This window comes from Ambystoma mexicanum, chromosome 4q, assembly GCF_040938575.1.
Source record: "Ambystoma mexicanum isolate Mex_15411 chromosome 4q, UKY_AmexF1_1, whole genome shotgun sequence".
NCBI classification, from domain to species: Eukaryota; Metazoa; Chordata; class Amphibia; order Caudata; family Ambystomatidae; genus Ambystoma; species Ambystoma mexicanum.
The window spans coordinates 466,883,157-466,904,941 of record NC_090928.1 but is presented as its reverse complement, the minus strand read 5'-3'; positions in this window follow the sequence as shown (position 1 = coordinate 466,904,941).

The window sequence follows — 21,785 nt, the reverse complement described above, 5'->3', positions numbered from 1 at the left end:
GTGCCTGGGCGAGCGGGGTACGTGTACTTCAGGGGCTCGCGGGAAGTTTTACACGCAATTGTGCCTGGGTGAGCGGGGTATGTGTACTTCAGGGGCTCGCAGGAAGTTTTACACGCGATTGTGCCTGGATGAGCGGGGTACGTGTACTTCAGGGGCTTTACACGCGATTGTGCCTGGGCGAGCGGGGTACGTGTACTTCAGGGGCTCGTGGGAAGTTTTACACGCGATTGGGCCTGGGCGAGCGGGGTACGTGTATTACTGGGGTGGGCGGGGAAGTACAAGAGGCAAATGCGCGGAACGCCCACACGCACTCGCCAAAAAAGACGCGCTAATCCGGAAACACGTACGCCAGCAGGAAGCAGGCGTACGTGGACCCGCGCAGCATAAAAGTGCACGCAAACAACAAACAAGCTCAGACGCCAGGATGAACATACCGTTCCTAGCACCAGTGGTCATGGGATACCGCAGGAGGAGTAGGAGGATAGTCAGGCCCAGAATTTTCACACCCAGAACCAGCCTTTTTGGCATGCCTGATGACCAGGTGTATGGGAGGTACAGGTTTCCACCTCACATAATACTCGACCTGGTCAGTGAGTGGGAGGATGACCTCACATCACCCACCCTCTGCTCCCAAGCACTCAGCCCCCTGGAGAAGGTCCTCAATGTACTGCACTTTTTGGCCACCGGATCATTTCAGCGGACAAGTGCCATAGTGGGGGGGGTGTCACAGGCCAGGCAGTCACACTGCCTATACCAGGTCTTGGCCATCATGACTGCACGTCCATCAGTCCGCAGGCACATATACCTGCCCAGAACACCTGCAGAAAGGCAGGCTGCCGTCCAGGATTTCTACGGGGTGGCACAATTCCCCAAAGTCCTAGGTGCCATTGATTGCACCCATGTGGCTCTTCGTCCCCCCAGGGCATCAGAGCACATCTATAGAAACCGCAAGCACTGGCATTCCATCAACGTCCAGGTAGTATGTGATGCCAAGGGAATCATCACCTCAGTATATGCCAACTATCCAGGGTCCACCCACGACAGTTTCATTTACAGAATGTCAACCCTAAACCGGGACCTAGAAGCTGGGTGGTATGGCAATACATGGCTGCTCGGTGAGTATAAATGCCACAGCACATGCATGCATGCCAGATACTGAGTAATGTCACAACCCTACTAATGATACCCATCACCACCTCCCCAGGGGACAGTGCCTACCCTCTGAGCACCCACATGATGACGCCAATTCAGAACCCCACCACGCCACCCGAGGTAAGATACAACACAGCCCATATTGCAACCCGGGGCATAGTGGAGCGCACATTTGGAGTGCTCAAGTCACGCTTTCGCTCCCTGGACCGTTCTGCCGGGCAGCTGTTATACGCTGCCCCAGTAGTGTGCAGGATCATAGTGGCAGCATGTGTACTGCACAATGTTGCAACACGCCGGGGCCTGCCGGTGGACATGGTGGTGCCCCCACATCCCCAACCACATGCACGCCCGCTGCGCATGGGAGGGGAAAGGGCACGGGGTGAGGCAGCCCCAACGCAGCTGGTGGCTAATTACTTCAGTTAGAATCATACCCCTGTGGAGTGCACACAGCCCTGCCACATACCAGCTGACAATCGATGATGACACAAGGGACAGTGAACTGTCACAACCATACCAGCCTGAGATTGGTCACCTGGAATTGTCACAATGTGTGCCTCCCTACCTACAGAAACACCACCAATGCAGTGTCATCAAAAGACACATATGCTGCTAAATGCATTGCTCCCTTGCAAAATAGAAAATGAGAACAGTGCCGTGTCACCCAACCCCTCCCCAGCACCACCACCCAACACACCATGGCATGTCATGCTATGTGAGAGCAAACAAAGCAATCCCGAAAACCTGACACAAGTGTCACAAAGTACAGTGTCCCTAATGGAAACTGGCCACACACAATATGCTCCCAGTAATGTTGAACTAACAACACACATGACCAAATACTTACCAAAAATACAATGCAGCTACAATAGCTCAAACATAACTAAAACATGACAGTACTAAGTTAAAGTAGTCGTAGTCTTACAACCTGAATATGCCACCACATCGCCCCCTTCCAACTGAAGTCTTGCAGGCTTCAAAACTTGTCTGTGTACTGCATACAACATGAACTCCATCTCCAAAGTAGACGGCCTTGTGAAGACATGAGGAATGAACCTGCAAATTCAGAGGGAGACATGGAAGCAGAATCATACATAATTCCAACATGCAGTGTACAATACAACAACAATATACACAAGGAATGTCTACACAGCATTGACTACAGACTGCCCACACAGCTCATGGGAGCCCAACATCACTGTGTATATCACTGTCACTTGGTCACACCCTTTGCAAGCCCATGGAAACGGGAAGCAGGAGGGGTGTGTGTCTCACAAACCCAAGCATCGAACCCAAACTCAGGACAAGCCTGCATGTGCCCAGCCGGAATACAGTGGATGCCCACGGGAGCCACACAAGGCAACACACTGTTAAAAAATAATCAAAAAGCAAAAAAGCAAAAATCAAAAATGGCAATGTGGAGGTCAGGGGGGGGACACCCAGGAGGTCCGAGGACAGGGTGCGCACCAACAGCCGCCTGTATGGATGTTGGGAAAAAAAACACCTCCATGGGCTTATGGCCTGCACGGCTATGCCAATGTGGGAGAACTGCTGCTGTCGCTCTCATTACCCTCTGCTGCTGCCACAGGAGGTGATGGTGCTATGGGAGGCAGCCCACGCAAAGCCCTGGTATGGCCCTCTATGGCAGCAAGCATGCAGGTGTGGAAGGTCTCGTTGTGGAGGATTATAGTGTGGAGATCCCCATGCAGCACCTGACGTGATGCCCGGATCTCCTCCCGAGTTGCATGCATCTCAGCTGAGAGCGAACGTGTGAGCTGCTCCAGCTGCTGTTCTGTCCTCAAGTTAGTGGAAGTCTCAAGGTCAACAAGTCTCCCTGAGGTGATGGAGTTCTACTCTCAGGGCTTCCCTGTGGCCCTGGGACTCTATTGATATCGATTGGCGTAGAGTCTCCAGTGACGCCCGTCTGTCCCTGTTGGACGCCAACATGTCCTCCCTGTGTGATTGGCAAATGGAGTATGTTGCCTGCTGTAGTAGCTCCATCTGCCTTTCACGGGGGACAATGGAAGTGGCCAACATCTCCATTGCTTGAGCTATCATCTCAACTGATGCTGCCTGTTGGGTTGCCATACCGTAAATGGTTTGTTCCCATGCGGTATTGCCTGGTGGCGTACGGCCACCGCGTCAGCGGGCACCACACCTGTTTGGGGCAAGGCAATCTGCGCCTTACTGTGCCGGCACTGCCTGAAGCTGCAGGACTGCATTCCCCCTCTGATCTGCTGGCCCAGGAACAGGATCAGATGTTGTGGAGTGTGACCCTGCACCTGTAACCGCCAAAGGCTGACTAACCAACACTGACATCCCCATAGAGGGTTCTACCCCTGGTGCAGGTGGGTTGGACAGAACAGAACCCCTTCCAGAAACACTTACCTGCGACGCCACATAGGTCTCATCATCCGAATCAACACCTGAATAGAGGTCTGGGGAGGTGCACCCAGAGACACCCCTGGACAGAATCGTCTGCAGCAAGAGTGGGTTCTCACCCACCACCACACCACATCCCCCACTGGTGACCGGTTGTGCCTCAGGTTCCTCCTGGGTCTGCACCATCTCCTCAACCTCAACAGCATCAAGTGCGTCATCCCCTGCAAAAACATGAAAGACAAAAAATAGAAACAGGCATTAGCACCATAGCACACAAATAGGCCTGACAAGCTACAGAACCAGTACATGATTTACACATGTCCAACATGACTATAACCCTCCCATGCATGCACTGTCACAGAGTTGGAAGGGGAGGCAAAAGTCTGACACTGATGACACCAAGATGGAAGAGTAACACATTTGCTGCATGCTGGGTAGCACTGCCATTACACATTGGCCTGTGAGTGGCATGTCCTATACACATAAATGACACATGCCATCACACAGATGGCATGTACCATAGCCATGGTACATTCCACAAGTACATCCATATGTAAGTGAATGAGTACTGTCACCCATCCATGTGAGATGGACATGAAGAGATGAAAAATGCCACATAGTGTGAAAAGATACGCCATGTGCCACACATTGCAACACATCCAGTGTACAAAAATACAGTGATTGCAGGGCCATGTACACACCAATGGGTGTGCACTTCAACATGACAGGAAACAACTAGCATGTTCCACATTCAAACAGGCCCAAAAACATCATGTGATCAGGACAATACTCATTCAGCCTGAATGGTCAAATCATTCAACTACCAAGGAGACAGATGTGGGCCAATGTGGGGTTCTTCACTGACAGAATCATGTCACATATGTCACAATAGGGCTGAGGAATGTGTTGCAAAAGTGGGAGAATTGAAACAATCATCCTGAAAGAACACTGAAATATACAAACAATGTTGTTGCATGATGCCACCTCAAGGGCAACTGCCGTAATGTTGCGCTAAATTACTACTGTGGGCAGAAGGGATAGTGTCACACCCAAATTCAAGGCCGCAGAATGTTTTGGATGAAGCACATGGGTGACCCATACTACTCAGTCACACACACCCTCACCTGGCACTCAATCAGAACCCGTCACCCAAACAACATACACATGCATTACACACACACGCATGGGCACTCCCCGGACAATGTGTCATGATCGGGTAGTTCTCCCACACCTCAGATCTGTTCTTCTGTGACGAAGGTCCCAGCAACAGACTCATGTTCATTGAGTTTGTTGTCCTCTTGTGGAGACCCACCGCCAGTCACCAGAGTAGCGGCATGACTTGAGGCCAGCTTGTCCTTTGCTCTGCGTTTTAGGTCGTTCCACCGCTTGTAGCAATCATCAGCTGAGCGCCTCACAAATCCAAGGGCACTTATGTGGTTGGCGATGGTCTGCCAGTATGCCTTACGTTGACCAGGTGTGGTCTTGGACCCTGCAGTCACCACCGTTTCGTGGCTATGTTGCAACACATAGCTCACAAGTGCATCAAGTTCCGATTCATTGAAGCAAGGCTTCCTTGAGGTACCGGAGTGTGTAGCCGTGCCTGGGGTCTCAGCCTGTCGTGCCAGAGCATCCTTCTTCCTCTTTTTAGAAGGTGGAGCGGAGCCAGAGTGGCTAACGCCGCTCTGGTCAGTAGGGGCAGAATCACCGGTGGACTGGGTTGGTGGAGTGTGCGAATGCACATTGACCATAGGACTTGGTGCAGGCATTGTCTGAAGTGTGATGTTGGCAGAGGGAACATCAGTATGATGGACCAGGACTGACACTGTCCTGGCTGGGAGAGTCAGAGCTGTGGCGGATGGAGCTGCAGCTGCCCCTGCAGCCTCACCACCCTGCATACTTGGGGCAGCAGATGACATAGCTGCCCCAGATCCACGTGGCTTGGTGACAACTTGCACCGCCACACGTGGCTTAGACTTGCTGACCTGGAAGTCAGCCAGGGAGTAATCCTGCGCCAGGTCAGGTGCCACAATGGGCTGGTCCAACAAGGGCTGATCTGGGATGGTCTCAGCCACGTTTCCCTCAACCATGGGGGGGGAACATGGGTGTCCCTGATTGGTCCTCCACACATGGGGGTCTAGGGGCACCCTGCAAATCCTGTCCACGTCCCCTACCGCGCCCACCACGTCCACCTTTTGAAGGTCAGCCACCTTTGCCTCCCTTACCGCTTGGTCGCCTCCCAACCATGGCACTGATGTTGTTGTGCGTATGGGAGGAGCAGTAAACTATTGTCCTGGGCAATTGGGGGTCAAAGGGGTAGGGTACTAGATGGAATTTGTACCCTAGTGCTCTAACAAGGCTGTCTGTGACCCCTGGGGGAAGATGATGGGTCACGCAATGCACAGGCAGCCCAAAAACAAAAATAAACGTGCACGCAACCCCTCGTAGACCATGTGCGTGGAAAAATGAACCCGCACTACGCTGTGGCACCCAGAAACACAAAAATAAGCGTACGCGTGATACACGCAGCCTACAATGACCTCTGAAGGGGAACGCGACACACGGGGCAAGCACAGTTGCTAAGTACGTGTGGAAATCACCGTCTGCCTGGAAAAAGAACGTGAAAAATACGCGCGTGTGCCCGTTGGCCACACCCCCGCCAAAAGAAGAATTGTACGCTGTCTGAGGAGACAAGACAAAAGGAGAAGTGAACACTGTTTGAGGAAACAGGCCCAAAAAAGGTAGAAAAATTAAAGCTGTCAGAGGTAACAGGTAGTACGAACTTGAAACGCTGTGAAGTAATCGCATGTGAACTGACAAGAAGTACAGAAACCACCCACTCGCTCTCCACAAAAAGCACGTACAAGGAAATGGCGTCCTACACGTACCTTTTAAACCGGCCCACATTTACATGTCACTTACGCATGTACGCACCCTTTCCTCCAATTACACGTGCTAACACTCAGACGTGCAGCTTTTCCACGTGTGCTCTGTCATCACGTGCTATGAGGGAAACACCCGCGCGCGTCACGTCACAAACGCGCTTACACGTTAAGGGCCTTTGGTCCAATGAAATCGCATGCGTGCGCTGACGCGCTTACGCGCTAAGGGCCTTTCCTCGATTTACACGCTGACGTGCAAGATTTTCACGTGCCAAATAACTCCATATCAAGCTGGCCACGCGTTCACACACGGAAGACCACGCTCCTGCCCAGAAAGCCGAATTACTGCCCCCCAGAGCCCCGAGCACGCTCCCACCTGCCATCTGCTGCTGCCTTATTGCCTGCTGCCCATGTGTCCTGCCATTTGCTGCCTGACGTCAGCCAGGGGTGCTGTTGCTATGACCACCCCTGCTGGAACCGAAGACTCCCAGCCCCAGGACCCAGTTGCCCACCCACTCCTGCCTCTGGGGTTGCCATGTCCAGCACTACACCATCTGGCGGCACTGGCACCCCCCAGCCAGAGAGGCAGAGGGCCACCAGCTTCACTGCCACCGAAGTTGGTGTCCTGGTGGAGCAAGTCCTGGGGCAGTATGATGCCCTCTTCAGAAGGTTGCGTGCCGACAAAGAAGGACAGACCAGGATCTGGACGGACATCGTGACTGCCATCAACGCAGAGGGCGTGGCAGTCCGCGAATTCCATCATGTCAAGAAGCGCTGGGAGGACTTCAGGTCCAGGACCCTCAACAAGGCCCGGCACCTCTTAAAGGCAGCGGATGCTAAGGGGTGCCGGGGCCACCTGTCGGAAGACCAAATGAGGGTCCTGGAACCCGTATGCCCAGCGTTCCACGTCCAGGTCCTTGAGAGGCAGACCCGTCTGGAGTCGAGCGGTAAGTGTACATGCATACTGATTGGAAGCTGCGCGTGTGGTGGTGTGCCAGTAGTGTGCAGGTTGCACATGTGGTTTTGTAGGGCCATGTATGGATGTGTATGTACAGGGCCGTGAGGCTGACACATGCGAGTCCTTTCATGTGTGAGACACATGGATGGTGTATTTGTGGGTAAGCATGCAGGCCAAATGCAGATGTGTCAGCACACATGTTTGAATGACTGTGTATGTCAGTTGTCAAGGTTGTGGTGTCACACATGGATGTTGGTTCCAGCTGCATGTATCTGCACTGTGTACATGTGCATGTATGTGTATCTGACAAGTGTGCAACTGTCATGCAACATGGATGCATGTGAGACTGATATGTAGAAGACTGTTTGCCAGATGTGACATGGATGCCGATCTCATCACTGCGACACTTGGTGGAGGTGTACACATGCATGTAAGTGTGGTGGCGTGTGTGCATGTCTAGTGCACTCCCTGTGTCTCATGTGATGTCTGGCTCACCTTTGCCTGCTCATGCTGTTGTATGTGTATGGATTGTGCTGGCTGTTGCGATATGGCTGTGGAATAGCTCATGTGTGTGATTTGAAATGACATGTGTGTTGGCTGTTGCGATATGGCTGTGGAATAGCTCATGTGTGTGATTTGAAATGACATGTGTGCTGGGGATTGTGATGCCATGTCTGAAGTTTGATAATGACACTCGTGTGCAACTGTCATGTGTGTATGAGTCCATTGTACAGTGCCCTGATGCCTGTGTCCTATCTCTCCCTGTCTGCAGCGTCGACTGATGAAGAGGGCGGAGAGGGTGATGTGGAGCACAGCGGCAGGGATCGCACCGCCAGCCGGAGACGCAAGGCCCGGCTCCCCTCCCAGGTTGTCATTTCGTCGGGGAGTGAGGAGTCCGGTGCCGCGTCCCAGGTCGCAGCTGCCAAGGGGAGGTCCAAGAGCAGAGGTCGGAGTTGGACTCCTCCGCAGCCGAAGGGGCAGCTGAGACCCCACAGGGCCCGACGGAGGAAGATGGCACGGAGTCATCCAGGTTGGTGGGGGTTTGGTGGAGGAGGAGGCCGTGCAAGGGACATAGACGGGGTCTGGCGTTGGGGATTCCACTGGTGCTAGTGGTGCAGCGCTGGGGCAGGGACAGGAGGCAGCACAGGCCGCCGCGGAGGTGCCTGAGTGGAATCCTGTCCCCGATCCTGTGACTGCATCCTCTTGCACCAGCAGGGATACCTACGTCCAGACCCGTTTTCAGGCAGGGGATGAGCTTACGACAACTGGCCTTCCTCTGCCTGCGGACGTGTCTATCCGGGACCGGGTTGAGCCTGTCCTGGGTGGTGTGGCTTTGCGTAAACGGGCCATGCGAGGCAAAATGCAGTCTTTTCATGGAGAGACTGCATGTCGTCTCGAATGGCTCGTTGACCACGTTGACCTACTGGGACAGGTCACCAGGGCCGGATTCCTCCGTTTGCTTGGCCTTGTTCCGACCCCCTCCTCAACTGAACCCCCTATGCACCAGTCGTATTCCGTGCCATCTTCCCACCCATGTGTCACCTGGGTGCCCTGTGGAGCTGCCTCTGACGCTGCAGCCAGGCTGGTGGAGGACACATCCCTGCCACAGTCGGGAGTCGGACGTCCAGCAGGGGTGGCCACCTCAACAAATGCACCCCAGCCGGAGGAGGATGTGCAGGCAGCAAGAGCCAGGGCACGGGCAGAGGCACAGCAGCAGCAGCACTAAGGTGGGAGCCATGATGGCTCGGGGCCATCGTCATCGGAGGGACAGGCATCGGCCAGAGGGCAGGAGGACCCAGGACGGGAAGTGTCTTCCGTGTGGCAGTGGTTAGGCCATGCCATAGATGCTGAGCGGCAGCGGGCAGAAGAGGCACGGCTCACGATGGTCAGGGCGGAGAACTCCATGCGGAGGGCCCTGAGGTGGGCTGAGTGCCTCGAGGCAATTCGCAGGGAGTTGGAGAACATGTCATCATCCATGCGAACCCTCTGGGCCATGGAAGAGGACCGCCTCCGGGACATTGAGCAGGAGTTCGATGATGCCCTGGCCCGGGACATCCAAAAGTGAGCCGTCGGACTAGCCCGCTGCCCTTGTAAATAATTAGATAGTGTTAGGTTTCCTTTGGTTTTTTCTTTATTTTGGTTGCGCTTGGACAATGCACCACGTTTCTGTATATAGTTTTTCATTAGGTAGTATTTTTGATAGGTTTCATTTCTTCAGTTGGGATCATGGACCCTGGATTGTTCATCTGTATATAGTTCACTATTGGATTCATCTCTTTTTTTTTTGGATTTCCCCATGGAGCAATGGTTTTCCCTTGGATTTGCTTTGTTGGACTGTGACTTTGGACACCTTTCCTTTGGATTATGATTTCTTGTTTTTCATTATTTTACGGACATGCAGCTTTTCAAACATTGTTGTTTGTTGGATTTAAATTCCATTCATGTTGCTTTTAATACATTTATTTCTTAATACTTCGATGTGTGGTATTATCTCATTGGTTTCATGCATGTCATGATATGGGTTTTCTCATTCACTTGCACCCATTGAGTGTGTGTGACAGACATGTGTTCATTTACATACTTGCCATTGGGGTTGTATCATGTAATTGCCTTTTCTATGTGGTTGGGTCTTTGGGCTGGGGAGGCTGGCCATAAGGGCCATGATTGAGGATCGTCATGACCTGGGGGCAGGGGGACATGAGTGGGGGCCTGGTGGCAGGTGCCCTGCACTGCTGGGGGGTGGGTGTGCAAGGGGACATGAGTGGGGGCCTGCTGGAAGGTGCCCTGCACTGCCGGAGGGTGGGGGTGCAAGGGGACATGAGTGGGGGTCTGCTGGCAGGTGCCCTGCACTGCTGGGGGGTCGGTGTGCAAGGGGACATGAGTGGGGGCCTGCTGGCAGGTGCCCTGCACTGCTGGGGGGTGGGGGTGCAAGGGGACATGAGTGGGACATGTGTGGGGGCCTGCTGTCAGGTGCCCTGCACTGCTGGGGGTGGGGGTGCTGGTGGACATGTGTGGGGGCCTGCTGGCAGGTGCCCTGCACTGCTGGGGGGTGGGTGTGCAAGGGGACATGAGTGGGACATGAGTGGGGGCTTGCTGGCAGGTGCCCTGCACTACTGGGGGGTGGGGTTGCAAGGGGACATGAGTGGGACATGTGTGGGGGCCTGCTGGCAGGAGCCCTGCACTGCTGGGGGGTGGGTGTGCAGGGGGACATGAGTGGGACATGAGTGGGGGCCTGCTGGCAGGTGCCCTGCACTGCTGGGGGGTGGGGATGCAAGGGGACATGAGTGGGGACGTGCCGGCGGGTGCCCTGCACTGCTGGGGGGTGGGGGTGCTGGGAGACATGAGTTGGTGATCATATTGCAACGTGACATGTGGCTTGGCTGGGGGGCATGCCCATGGTGGATGTGCTGCCTGCGGGACATGACCAGGGGTGCGGGGTAGTCCCCTGTGGTTTGGGCTGCCTGCAGGGGCCATGGAGGGGGTAGAGGGGACACCTGGGAGGACCCACACTGCCAATTCACGTGTAGGACTCCCCGCACACCCCCGAAATACACGTTCCCCGCTCTGACAGCAAAATCGCGTGTGAAACTTCATGCGCAGCCCGGTTATACACGTACCCTACTCCAATCGCGTGTGAAACTTCCTGCGCACCCCTGAAATACATGTACCCAGGCCAATCGCGTGTGAAACTTCCTGCGCAGCCCTGAAATACACGTACCCAGGCCAATCGCGTGTGAAACTTCCCGCGCACCCCTGAAATGCACATACCAAGCCCAATCGCGTGTAAAACTTCCCGCTCACCCCTGAGATACACATTCCCAGCCCAATCGCGTGTGAAACTTCCCGCACACCCCCGTAATACACGTACCCCACTTGCACAGGCCCTTTCGTGTGTGAAAGTTCCCGCGAACCCAGTAATACACGTACCCTGCTGAAATCGCGTGTGAAACTTCCAGTGAACCCCAGTAATACACATACCCCACTCGCACAGGCCCTTTCGCGTGTGAAACTTCACGCGCACCCCAGTAATACACATTACCCGCTTGGCGTTTGCTGTTTGGCAGCCCTGTAAACTGGTCCAGGGTTAGCACAGCCCTTTGCACTGAATTGGGAATTTTGATGGCTTTTCCTTGCGCGAGGGCTTTCTTGGGGGCGTAACTGGTGCTGCTGCCGGGTCGCTGCGCCACTCTGCGCCACGGCTGGTTTTGGAGGCTAAAATCCATGAATATGCTGTGCACGGAAATCGATTTTAGCGCACGCGGCTGGTGCAGACATTCGCACGCGCACACTGTGCGCCAGCCGTGTGCGCCACTTTTGTGCGAAATTCTATGAATTACCCTGTAAGTCGAAAGTCATAATATCGAAAAAAAAAAAAAAAATTTTTGGGTTCTGCAACAAAAAAAAAGGGGTAAAACAAAAATAAAATAGAAAAAACGAGGGTTGGGGGGCAACCCCCATTTCGAACAAAAAATAAACAAAAAAAGACATTCGAAAAAAAAAATTCGAATTTCTTTTTCTCGACATTATGACTTTCGACATAATGAAATTCGGTAATATCACTATAAACCATCAATACCACTTCATTATAATAAAAAATAGACTGTTAGAATATGTCAAAAGGTATCTAACTGCTCTGAAAATCTGCAACAAGCCAATATATAGAGCATTAGCCAGAAACAAAAAGTGAACACTGAAAACAAACAGACTGTAGCATAACAAAATCCAACACAGATTTTCTTTCTCCCACAGACCCAATGATTTTAGCAACAAACACCGAAACTGAGCAAATTGTACAGAACACTGGTTTGTAATCTACTAAATATGAGGGTCAAAATAAATAAAAAATGTCTATTTTTCAATGTTATAAGTCGTTACAAACTACCAATACTAACATGACCTTTTCTTTTATCACAGAAATGAACAAGAAATACATGTACTCCAGTTACTAAACCAAACAGTAAGTATATTATAATAAGTACAACCATCATAGCAAATCACACCTATAGTGACTTATAAATTTGGTCTTGTCCATGCAACCAAGAGTATATGCCCTGGCCACAACAACCACAGCATATCACACCCATAGTGGCTTATAACTTTGTTGCTTATAAATTTGTTCTTGGATCCCAAAGTTATAAGCCACTATGGGTGTGATATGCTGCAGTGGTTGTGGCCAGGGCATAGAGTCTCGGGTGCTCGGACATGATGAGTGTTCTTAGAACAGTTTCAACTTGCCTACGAACAGTACGGACAGGCATAGCGTCCTCAGGACACCCCATTTTGTTTATTTACGAACATCACAGGACACATGATGTGTTCTTAGAACACTTTGATCTTGCCAGCGAACAATACGGACAGCGTCCTCAGGACAACCCCATTTCGTCCATTGACGAACATTTCAGGACACTGCATGTGTTATTAGAACAGTTTCAAGTTGCCTGCGAACAAAACGGACAGGCAGAAAATCATGTGGGCTAGATATGTCAGGAAATTAAAAAAGGGGGCATCAGACGTGTGATGTCATCTTTGATGTCCTGGGTGTTAGGCTTAGCAGTGCACTGTGGTGGCGGGAGTTATTGCTGCTTAGCTTACCATAACTGGCGAATTTCAAGGGTTTTTCGGTTTTACTTGGAACCATAACGTCCCTTTAACAACGTTTTTTCACTGAATTTCATAGGTTTTTAGTAGCGCAACTTAACCATAACGTCCCTTTAAAAACGTTTTTTTCACTGAATTTCATAGGTTTTTAATAGCGCAACTTAACAATAACGTCCCTTTAACAACGTTTTCTCACTGAATTTCATTGGTTTCTATTAGTGCAACTTTACCATAACGTCCCTTTAACACATTTTTTTAATTGAATTTCATAGTTTTTTATTAGTGCAATGTAACCATAACATCCTTTTCAATGGATGAAGACCACTAGCATCCTAGGTTCTCGAAGTGGGAACCCGGGGTGGTAAAAAAAAGATTTTTCTTCCCAAACCGGAACGCCTGCGGTGTCCCTGTGTAGGAAGGACAATCTTTTACCAAGATGGACACCATGGAAAGGAAAGGTGGGGTGTATAAAGAGAACACAACAGGGCATGGGTAGGGGGGATCAGGAGGAAGACACAGGGCATGAGAGGGGGGTGGGGGGTAACAGGAGAGAGACACGGGGCATGAGCGGGGGATGGGGGGTAACAGGAGGGAGACACGGGGCATGAGCAGGGGGTGGGGGCAACAGCAGGGAGACACGGGGCATGAGCGGGTGGTGGGGGCAACAGCAGGGAGACACGGGGCATGAGCGGGGGTGGGGGGTAACAGAGAGACACGGGGCATGAGCGGGGGGTGGGGGGCAACAGCAGGGAGACACGGGCATGAGCGGGGGTGGGGGGCAACAGCAGGGAGACACAGGGCATGAGCGGGGGTGGGGGGAACACGAGGGAGACACAGGGCATAAGAGGGGGGTTGGGGGTAACAGAAGAGAGACACGGGGCATGAGCGGGGGGCAACAGGAGGGAGACACGGGGCATGACTGGGGGGTGGGGGGCAACAGGAGATAGACACGGGGCATGACTGGGGGGCTGGGGGGGAACAGGAGAGAGACGTGGGGCATGAGAGAGGGGTGGGGGTAACAGGAGAGAGACACGGGGCATGAGCAGGGGGTGGGGGGCAACATGACAGACACAGGGCATGAGCGGGGGGTAGCAGGGAGACACAGGGCATGAGCGGGGGTGGGGGGAACATGAGGGAGACACGGGGCATGAGAGGGCGGTGGGGGGTAACAGGAGAGAGACATGGGGATGAGCGGGGGTGGGGGCAACAGCAGGGAGACATGGGGCATGACCAGAGGGTGGGGGGCAACAGAAGGGAGACACGGGGCATGACCGGGGTTGGGGGGCAACAGGATAGAGACACAGGGAATGAGAGGGGGTTGGGGGGTAACAGGAGAGAGACACAGGGCATGAGAGGGGGGTGGGGGGTAACAGGAGAGACACACGAGGCATAAGCGGGGGGTGGGAGGCAACAGCAGGGACACACGAGGCATGAGAGGGGGATGGGGGTAACAGGAGAGAGACACAGGGCATGAGCGGGGGGTGGGGAGTAACAAGATAGAGACACGGGGCATGAGCGGGGGGTGGGGGGCAACTGCAGGGAGACACGGGGCATGAACAGGGGTGGGGGGCAACAGCAGGGAGACACGGGGCATGACCGGGGGTGGGGGGCAACAGGAGGGAGACACGAGGCATGAGTGGGGCGTGGGGGGTAACAGGAGAGAGACACGGGGCATGAGCGGGGGTGGGGGGCAACAGCAGGGAGGCCAGGTAGGTGTATTTACTGACAGTCAGAAAGTTACCTTTGAAAAGGTATTACATTTATAGATATTGCTATTCTCACATGTTCTTACACTACTTTCATTAGAATTTAATCGCATCTTATGATGTACATACATAGGGGAAGAAGCAAGCCTGAAGCACAGCAATAATTTTTGTACATGACTACAATCATGTACATTATGCACAGTTGCTAATGATACTGCCTCTTGTATGCTTACTTTACACTCCATACATAAGCCCCATATTTGTATGTATTTATGTTTTGTGTGTATTACTACAAATATGTATTGAGTGATGCATTATTAACAACTGAGTACATGTTTCAGAGACCAGAAAAGTCTGGTACAGAAGCATTCATCATTTTATAGTACAACTTTGGCAAGTAGAAATATAGCACCTCTGTGGTGTATGCTGCAGCCAATACCTACGTTTCGGTATGAGTAGGTTCTGTACTAGAAAGAGCACTGCAATGGAATTTTCTTTAGAACACTACATTGTGTGCTGAAGTATGAAGTTTATTACAAATGTCCCGACAATCCCTGATACATTTTGACCAAACTTACATTCTCAACCCCTTGTCTGAAAATTAAATGCACATTGAATGTCATCAGTGATGTCATCAATGACATTTGTGATGTCATCTTTCTTGTCCTGGGAGTTAGTGTTGGCAGTGCACAGTGGTGTGGGCAGTTATGGTTGCTTAGCTTACCATAATGAGGGAATGTGCAGTGTTTTTCGGTTTCACTGTGAAGTATAACATCCCTTTAATAAAGTTGTTTTACTGAATGTACATATATATATGTATGGCAGGCAACGAAAACAAATAGACTAAACATGTGATGCCGTCAGTGATGTCATCAGTGACATTTCAGAGGACAGCTTTCATGTTCTGGGTGTTACTGTTAGCAGTGCACAGTGGCGATGGCAAGTAAGGGGGCTCAGTCTGCCATAACTGGCAAATTTCAGGGTTTTTTTGTTTTGGGGAGGGCGAACATTTTCTTTTAGTGAAAGTGCACATGTTTTTCGTAGGGCAACTTAACCATTACGTCCCCTCAACAAAGTTTTTTTGTAGTATATATTTGATTTTTGCTGAATTGCATTATGCTATTTGTAGTCTCCTAGTCGAAATGGAGAGAATAATGCCACAATTGTAAACTTTGGCCTAACATAGTTTTATAAGGATTTAGATATTTGAGTGACACTATGGTATATGTACTTTTCAAGTTATCTTTATAAAGAACAGTATTGTTGAAAGCCAGACCTGGGGGTGAGGAAGGGAAATGATGACAGGCCACGTAAATTACGAATATTTGCCCAGAATGTAGCAAGAGAGGTTGCAATCATGGATGATGGCGCAGTTATTTCCCCCAGATTGTGGCTGTTTTTCAGGACATAAGTAAATGACACGTGGGTGGACAGTGTAACTTTCTTTCAGAGTGGCATGCAACCCCTTGTATTTGATCAGGTTGGCAAGCCTGTTCAAGTGTTTGGCTACAAGGATTTCACTCAATTTGTCATGTTCTCAGTGCAGACGCTTACCCACAAGACCACAAGCAGTTGTCTCATTTTGGGATCATATTGACAATTGGTACTCTACAGGCTTCTCCCACGTCTATGTAGACATCACACTCACAAACTACCATACGATGATCACTAGGGCAGTCAAAATCAACTTTAGAGACAAACATCTAAAAAACATGTAGTCATCCGTAAATATGTCATCCAAAACTGATTTTTCCTTGCCCCACAACCAGGTATACTGACCGGGTATATCTATGGTGACTGCACCATTCAGCATGTATAAACCCAATGCCTTAAAACAATTCAGCCACCCATGTATGCAAGCAGACAGAATTCAGATACCCTTCGAGCAATACTAGGTCTCGATCAATTTTTAGCCAACCAATCAGTATCAAAGCTTGTTAGTTTTTCAATCACAGCTAGAATGGAGCAAATCCCTTGGTTCCAATACATAATTACGATGCACAGGTTCCTAGATTCACCAGAAACCTGTAACACGATCTTAGCAGGTAACATCCCTCAAGCAATCTCAGATGAGTTAAGTAACCTAAACCCTATATATTATTGAACAATAATCAAAAGTCCACCTAGTGGCCGCACTTCACTCCCCTTGCTTTCAGATTGAAATACTACCTGAAAACCATCAATCAGTGGGCATTGAGTCAGCCAGGTATCTTGAAAAAGAATTCCCCACTCCCACAAGAATGAATGGAATCTATCTTTTGATGAAGAATGTATTTACAATTTAATGGACCAACTACATTGTGTAGCATGTTATTTAAGGATAATCCTGTGGTATGGTCCACCATTTTAACAATATTTTAGATATATTGTAATGACTAAAGCTATGCCTCTTTCCTGGCAAACCAATTACGTTATACTGATTTATAAGAGAGGTTCCAGGGAGGATACTAAAATAAACGATCTGCCAATCTCGATACTCAATGCCGATAGTAAGATTTTTCCTTCGATTCTCCTTTTAAATTTACTAAAAATGGGCTTCTAGGACAGGTAGATTACAGAAATGGCAGACGGGTTTCAGAAAGGCCCATGGACCCAATCTTAATGGTTTTATTCTAAAATGTTTGCATCACCAGATGTGGGATAAGCAATAATGCCAGCTGCGTTTGATAAAGCAAAAAAGGGTCTTCTTTTGGAGAAATTAGGCAAGTGGCATATACCAACTGGTGTGCTTCGGCTGATCCAAATTTGTCTAAATCACAAAAGTGCTCTTTCTAGGAAAATTGTCACTTGCTCAGTTGTGAGGCTGGGGTGCATTTTTCCCACCTGCCTTTTTAATTTTTGTGTTTCCGATATTGGGGATTATATTTAGAAGGATGCGTTTGTCTCTCCAAAGTTTTACTCGCTGAAGTTGATATGATTATCATATGCAGATTACTTTTTTTTTAATTTGCCCTTAACCTGATTGGGGTTTAGAGTGTGATATACTGTTTTGTAGTTTATACTGGGATTAATTCCTTGGTGTCAATTCCAGAAATATTAAAAATAATGCAATGCACTACAAATAAAAAGTTTTCCACACTTGCTTGGTGGAATGGGAAAGAACAATTGGAAATGGTAGACCAATTTATTTATTTGGGGTTCCCAATCTTTGAAAAAACACACAAATTGAGAACCAATGATTGGCTTGGGAACGAATGAATGTGTAATCAACTTTATAAAATCAATAGGAAATACAGGACATTTACTATGCTTCCAGTTTTAAAATCTTATAACAGTATGTTTTATAAAAGATTTGATATGGATTAGAGCTTTTAGACTACCTTCCTCTATCCCAGCCTCGATTTTAAAATATGAGATTGGGTTTGAATCCCTAACTTCTGTCGCTAATTGGACATGTTTAACTCTCTTCTTAAAATTGTTCATTGTACACTGATATGAAAGTATTGCTGATAAAGTAATTCAAGTGAAGACATTTTGTTGTACATTGTGATTCTGTGTTGAATTTGGTTGGAATAAATAGGGTTGATCTGGTTAAAAGCCCTGAATTTGTAAAAAAAAAAATGTCTATATATGATTGGGATTGGTGAAAGACTATTGATGAAATTCATAACTACCCCTCACTCAAACATCTTTGCTTTGGCAATAAAACATGAGGGGTTCTAGTAAAATTTTCAGAATTATACCCCAGCTGGCAAATAAGAAAGGATCTTGTTAGGTTCAGACTAAATCTGCATCAACTAGACAGTTAAAGCTTAGATACAAACACATTATTTATGAGTACACTTTTTGTAATTTTCTTCAAAGAACCAGGTGATGTTGAATCGATGGAGCATCTTCTAACATTTTGTCCTGCTCAAATTGGAAATCTGTTTATTTTTGGAAAATAATCTCTTTTTAGTGTAATTGATTTAAAAGCCTTTGGACCTACTGTTTAAGTTAGAGATCAATTTAGCATATGATTGCGGTTAAAGGTGTTATTAAGTCATTGAAATTATTAGGTTAGTCTGCATGATGACATGTTTCTTCTTTTTAACTTTGGAAATGTTTCTTATTTGAAAGCAAGTATGTAGTATGTATGAATTTTTTGTGATGAATGGTTAAGGTTTTTTAACCAATAACAATAAATACAAAAATAAAATAATACCAGAACGCAATTAATCAAAAGGCAAACAAATGGTCTCTCAGAACTCTCAGAAAGCACTGGGAACATAGAAGATCTTTCAGCCATATTGGGGCATATTCCATTACACAGCCCGTGGTAGCAGCCATGCAGTTATGGATAAGAAGATCAACCCATAGGAAGAGCAGATTTTGGGCGGCTTATAACTTTGGTGCCATTCGACGAATACTCACCAAACTTTGCAAAAATAATATATGGCCACCTCAGAACGGTTCTACAATGATTGGTGCTGTTTCAGCCAAGAGGGGACAAAATTAGAGGGGGTTACCAAAATATTTGAAAGGCTTATACATTTGGTTCCGTTTGACGAATCTGCACAAAGGTTTGCAAAAATATTGTAGACCCAGATTTGAATGGTGTTCCAAGGTTTGGTAACACTTCTATACACTTTTTGCAACTAGTTCAACTAGTTTTGCATCCATAGACGTCTACAAACATCTGACTTCATTGCGTACCTTCCGGACAGTGCCACATGACGATACGCTGGCACGCAGCATGATGACGTTTCCGAGAACCCGTCCGCACTTCACAATAAGATCTGTCCTTGCATTTTCTACTGATATAGGAACTTTCAACTTCAAAATGTCCCTTGCACACCTCCTGCACCTTTTCATACTCATTCTACATTACCAATTTAGTACACAGTACATACTTGGAAGAATTTTATTAAAACTGCTAAGTACTGCGAAGTACTTGAAAGTACTGTTTACTGGCAAGAAGACAGACGCGACCTTCGCTTTCCACTTAATTTGACTGGGATTGGAATTGACAACGGAGTTGGCGTGTCTCCAGGAGGAGTGCATTCCGTATAACACCATGAGGATTCTGGCCCTTTAAAATTGGACTCCTTAATGGAATAGACCCCGCCCACTAGCTCCCTGAGTGACACCATAAATACCCAGCATCCAGCGCACCTTGCACGCGCGCTGCGAAGTACTTAGAAGTACTATTTACTGGCAGGAAGACAGACGCAACCTTCTCTTTCCACTTTATTTGAGTGGGATTGGAATTGACAACAGAGTCGGCGTGTCTCCAGGAGGAGTGCATTCCGTGTAACACCACGAGGATTCTGACACTTTAAAAGTAATTAGCTCTGTAAAGAGATGGACTAATTGGGGAGGCTGTGATTTCAAACCCTGTGTAGACACAGGCGGGGGTGCGTGTCGGATTTGTGATGCTTGAGGCTGTGTCTCCACACCCTGTGTGTGGACACAGGATGGGGTGTGTTGCCTGTGTGGTGACACTCGATATGAGCAAAGGATTATAGTGTATTGGTTTTAAAGTTTGATTTTTATTTTCTGTCCCTCTTCTAATTGGCCTCCTTGATGGAATAGAACCCGTCCACTAGCTCTCTGAGTGACACCATAAATATCCAGCAGCCAGCTCTCCTTGTGCGTGCACTGTGAAGTACTTGGAAGTACTGTTTACTGTTCACTGTGCGTGGCACAAGGCATGCAGCTGCAAATTATCAACCCCAAGACTGGTGGGTGCGAACCCTCCAACCCAGAGAGGGGAAACATTTTGGTTTAAACAGTTAGAGTGTAACTGGGAATTCATAGGATATGGTGTAAGGTGGGTAGTGCACCAAATAAATAATTGGGGCTGCTACGACTGAAAATTTGAACAGAAATGGAGCTACGGACCATTCATGTTAAAGACATTAATGTTAAAGCAAACTCAGGAGTGGTGCAAATTGAGAAAATTAAGAGGCCTAATGGAACATGTAAACGTAAGGTAAAAGGCAAACAAGGATTGCTGCCTGTGAATAAGTCGGCAAAAATGACCACGTTTTTAAAAAGATTGAAACCTTATCCCAGGTGAATTGTATTCCACTCACTGACATGGAAAAAAATGATTGCAGATTTGAATTGGTCGAAGTTCTAACTTAGAGGTTGCATTATATAGGGACCAAGTTGCTCTCTCGATTGCTGCAAGACTCTAAACATGACAAAATGGAGAATAAGGTGAAGACAGCTAGCACCTCAGGTACCAGAAATGAGTGTAGAGAGATGGTAATCTGTGGGAGAAAAGCAGTTGATAACCCTGCAACAATTTGTCCACCTCCTAATGGTAAGAAGAATGACAGGAGGACATGGGCTGTAAATTAATGGATAATGTGAACTACATGCTGAGTTGGAGTGAGATAGAACCGAATGAGCCCCTCATGAGTAGAATGACTCAAGGTAATGAGAGTTGTGCGCTCCAAGAGTCTGTCTTCGCTGAGCTCCCTCCTAGTGACAATGACCAAAAGGCTACATTTTAGAGTATGGGTCATTGACCCATTATCAGGTCTAATAGTATTTACTGAGGAATCTAGCGTGCACACTGACCAATTAGAAAAGCGGCAAAACTTGCAGATTAACAATAGTAACATCACAGTTAATAGCACACAATCATGTATTAATGAGAGTTTTGCCCCCCTAAAAAATGAGGAATTATGGGAAGCCTTAGAAACAAGTGCTTACAGAGCTGGTTGATAGATGCAAAACCATCGAACGCAAGTTGGATGTCCACTCCGTTCTGCTACACAAGGGCATCAATAAAGGACGTAGACCTGTAGAGAAATAGGAAGAAATACAGAGGTAGCTTATCCGGAGGATCACTCTATAAAGCCTGTAGCTTGGTTGGCATCTCCGGCTATTGGGAACCCGCAAAGTGACATCTCTACTGGGTATACAATAGCCAGTGAAGCTAGCGCAGAGGGATGTTGGGGGAGGCAGAGAAATGGGAAAAAGATTAGGAAATGTCAGAATAAGAATTTGATACAAGCAGTAATGTATGTGAATAGGCAAGAGGGAAGTAGAAAGAATGGCTGTATAGCAAGAGAAGCTGCCAGCCTTCATTTTGTGGCAGAACCAGCCCCCCCTAACTACAGCTGCTAAACTGGAGCATAGTAGACCTAAACCCATCCACCTTACAAAAGAACCGAACTT